The sequence below is a fragment of the Notothenia rossii genome (genome assembly GCF_949606895.1).
Source record: "Notothenia rossii genome assembly, chromosome: 7".
NCBI classification, from domain to species: Eukaryota; Metazoa; Chordata; class Actinopteri; order Perciformes; family Nototheniidae; genus Notothenia; species Notothenia rossii.
Window position 1 is genome coordinate 49,598,350 of NC_136905.1, and position 4,607 is coordinate 49,602,956.

A 4,607-nucleotide genomic window follows, 5' to 3' on the forward strand; every position below is an offset into this window, starting at 1 on the left:
TAGGACTTTTGTTGACGTCAGTTATGGGGAGAGTAGGGGCTCAGAATACTGAAATCTGTATTGTTTCATCGTTTTTTCCTTTTAATTTTGTATTATTTTCTAAACCACACACTGTTATTTTACTCAACAATAACACATAATTATCCTTGTGTTTATTTATTTGTTTGATTAAAAAACACAAGTTGGAGTCCGTCAGGACTCAGGACCGAGGTCGGAGCAGCTCATTGCCTAGTTGCTTTAGAGAATTTTACACCCGGAAGTAAGTATTCTCTCAGCTTCGCTTGACAAACCTGTGATAGTCCTCAAGCTCTGTCATTGGATGGTTGAGTGTGCGCCGAGGGTTATGCCGAGCGTCGAACAGCACTTTTAAATGGGATGGAACCACGGCAGACTGTCCAAAACTGGATTTGAACGGGTCCCCCCTCCCCCACCGTCCCCAGAACTACACATGCTGGCTATTGTGTGTTTCGCAAAATGTTTAACTTATATGGCACTTCTCCGGGAATTGTAGTTTTAAAAGACGTTTTCATATTTCCCATTATAAGAAGTTGCCAGTATTAAACTGTGTACATCCCTGGAGGTTTAGGGGATAGGAAACACTAAAACATATAATTAATAAATGGGTGAAAATTGCTTGTGCCCATAATGGGCAGCATTAATATATACCCACATGCCAGCTAAGGTCAGAAGAGCTTTATTTAACAGCTGGTCTTACAGATATAGCGATTCATTTCAGACAGTTTGAAACACGAGGGCCGTGATTGGTACGTGATCTGCCCTCGCTCAAGGGAAAACCTCCAGCTTGACTTGAGACCGCCCCCGTGATATATAAATGTAATTATAATGAAGCCAGCTGCAATGGATCATTGATCCACCAGGGGGTGCATTAGGCCTGTCACGATAATTTATTGTGTTGGACGATAAATTTTTCTGGAAATTATTGCGATAAACGATAATATTGTCGGCACCGTTTTAAGACCATTTTAGACATAATGATAATATATAATAATAATTCAAGTACATCCTTTCAAACATAACTTTTTATTGAACATTCAACATTGCAAATGAAATGTGAAATAATATTAAAATATATAAATTAATAAATAAAACTAATTAATTAAATTATAATAAATAAATGAAATCACACACAACCAAAACAATAAATTAAATAGAGTCAGGCTGGAAAACAGAGCTCTCTCTCTCATATATATATATATATATATATATAAATAAATAAATAAATAAATAAATATGAGCACACATTATCTCACAAGCAAAAAAAAACTCGTTAAAACAACAGTCAAGTGTACAGTCCACTGTCAAAGACCCAGATGCCTCAACAGGCCATATCCAAATCTGTTTTTCTAAGTTTTCGAGCAAGGAACACCAACATGTTTGCATTGTCGGGTGGGGGCTCTCCATCTCCAGCTGCCGTGTTTGCTCCCAGCTGGAAAAACGGAATGGGGTGGTTGTGTTTTAGGTGGTTTAAAATGCGTGGTATTGCCTGCTTTTGTCGCTACCTTTTTTAAACCAATGCGACTCACCGCCCGGCTGATTCAAGTCCGTAGGTTCGCCTCGTTGATTTGGTTTGAATCCAAAATACTGCCACACCGGAGAATCGAGATGTGTCGTTAGGTTTTGTAACCAATTCCATTTCACTTTAAATTCCCCGCGAGTAAGTCACACGTTGTCTCCCGCTTGACGCTATATTATTAATTTGGCTGCTACACTGCTGCACGTGCACGCGGAGTGTCCTGACCTGGCTGTGTGTCAGCCCCGCCCCTCACAGCGCGCCTGGCAGCCACAGCGCTCCAGGCTAAAATGCTGGTCACATCTTTATGAATTGTAAACGGCCATTTATCGAGCTCAGAAAAGTTATCGAGTCCATTATTATTTATCGTACGATAAGTCAATTTATCGATTATCGCGACAGGCCTAGGTGCAGTGGGGTTCCACACTGGAGCCCATGTGAAATAAAGTCAGATACAGTACGCTGGATGTACAGCAGAACTTTGTTAAGATCCATATGTCACGGATATCATACTCTGTGCTAAATAAGAGACATGTAATCATTTACAAAACATCACCATGTTGTTATTTAACAAAATAATGTTGTTTCGTCGAAAAAAACGAACAGGAGGAAATGCAGCCCGGCTCTCGATTTTTAATCCTAATTTAATCATCATCTTCACCACGATCATTTATGTTTATGTTCGCCGAATTGACATGAAATCACTGACACATATGAATAAACTGTATTCAACTTCATTAAAACGTTATTAACGTGCCTAAACTCAGTAATTCACTAAAAATATTTATATTTTAATGGAGCCTCGTCGGCAGATCAGGATCCCAAAGCGTGGCGGAGGGATCCTGATCTGCATGACGGTTTGCTATTTTCCCCATAAGGAACAAGTTGCTGCAAATTATCCCGCTTATTACACGGCCACATTCTCAACAAAGTAACGACATGACTCCCAGTATTAATTTAAATGCTTTTATGGATTTAGAAAATGTTTTTATTGATTTAAAAAATAGTTGTATTGATTTAAATTGACATGCATCCGCAAAGAAAAATAGTCCGTTGTTACCGTTTTTTAAACAGTCTGAATGAAACGGCAGCTCTCAGCTGTGTATTTACACAACTAATGGCCCATCAACCACAGCTCTCTCCCCCCCCCCCCCCCCCCTGATCTTTCTTCTCCAGCAGCTAAATTAACTGTAGGTTACTCTGAGTGACCATAGACTGTATGTGATAAGCTTACAGTTAGTGACGTAACAACACCATAAAACTGGTGGGTTGAAAGCAATACGGGAGGTAAAAATAACTAGAATAATTGTGATTCATTTATTGTGGCTTTTATGTTTTTAGGTATAAAATGTTATGTAATTCAGGCTTATAGTTCACCCTTCTCTTAAAGCCTTCAACAATGACAATATTCATAGTAATTTAATAAATCCTTCCAACACACATTGTAAAAAATAGCCTACTGTAAGTTAAGAAATCATTCCAATATGTACATCTTCTGATGTAACAACAATAACATTATAAATAGTAACATAGCTGAACATGGTATTGCACATTTAGCTTTGAGTGTTACTGACCTGAGATGTTTTTATTACATGAATTAAGGTGACTGAGGCTTTTTAACATACAGGGATGCAAACTCATCAGGTATGAAAAAGGTGACAAGGATCCGAGCCCCCGGCTCCCCCACCCCACAGAATATCGGCTTTAAAATGAGGAATAACAGAGGATATTAGCAGAACAACTAAAGCAGCAGTTTTAATAATAACAGAAATGCCAAAGAGTCACATCTAATAGAAATATATAAAAGCATTTATTTTAAATTTTGTAGCAGTCAGTTTATAATTTTGGCAGCACTGTTGAGCATTTTGAAAATGTATTTTCATGCCTCTGTGCAAGGCTTAAGTCTTTCTATCTTTATAGCCACATGGTGTAAAGCAGTGGTCACCAACCTTTTTAAGCCCAAGATCACCGACCTCGGCCTAGGTGAAAGGCGAGATCTACCTATTGCAGAATTGAGTGAAAAAGACGGCCCAGACAATGCTTCCAATTTGAGGCCTTTTATATAGGCTAATTGCATCTGAATTACTGTTACAATGAATGCTCCATAATCAGCTCACGGCATATAGGCAGGGGTAAAGTTCTATTGGGGGGAGGACCTCACCTCTTCTAGGGGGATCCTCACCTTCTCTAGGGGGGTCCGGGGGGATGTTCCCCCGGGAAGATTTTTTTTTAAATATTGAAGTTGAAAGCATCAATCTGGTGCACTTTGAGAGCAACATGAAGAGATCTATGGATACATCTCTCAACACCCAGATGAAACAGAACTGTAAACAGATTTTCTTTTTCTTTATGGATATTTTACAAATCACTCCCCTTTCAAACTGTATTCTTGTTTTACTGCCATATACTGTAGTAGGCTATTTCATACCTTTTTTTCATTTATTCTCTTACTGTTTGTATAACTATAATGATCATATGAAGGTGTGCCGCGGAAATAATCTTTTGAATAATTTGTGACAAAACCGTTCTAAACACTCAGAGTCCTTTAGCTCACCTGAGCCCCTCAGTCTGACAGGGGAGGACTCTCCTCCAGCTTGTTGTGGAGACAGCTCGTTATGTCCGTTAGTGCAGCTAGCTAACCGGATGCTAACATCACAGTCCCCGCTAGCACCGGTCCCTCTCTCCCCCTCTCTCCCTAAATGCGCTATTGCCACACACACACAGAGCCGAGCTTGAATGACACAAGCACACGTGTATTTCCATGCAACTCTCTGATTGGTCTGGTGACTTGCCTCTGTTGCATTCACTGAAAACGGGAAATTGCAGTCCTCCCGTCCTCTCTTGTGTCATGACTCATGATGAGGTTCACGTAAAGCACGGTTAAGGTATTATATTATTGAGGTGTCTCAAATATATGTCAATCAAGTGGCACCTGCTAACGGGGTGGTGGATGATAGGTTTACATCTAAAAACGTATTTTTCAAACATTATTATTTTAATTTTATTTTTCTTTCTTTTGTTACTTTTTTTTTTAACGGTCCGCGATCTACCCGCACCACACTCACGATCGACCGGT

At 39.5% G+C, this 4,607-nt stretch overlaps 1 protein-coding gene across 1 annotated transcript in view; it reads right to left on the reverse strand.

Moving 5' to 3' along the window:
- Positions 1 to 4,226, reverse strand: part of LOC307046237 (uncharacterized protein) — a 23,889-nt gene extending 19,663 nt beyond the window's left edge. The window contains exon 1 of the mRNA XM_079692540.1: positions 4,086 to 4,226. The gene's annotated coding sequence lies outside the window, so the exon portion shown is untranslated. The remainder of the gene's footprint in view (positions 1 to 4,085) is intronic.
- Positions 4,227 to 4,607: the final 381 nt, after the last annotated feature.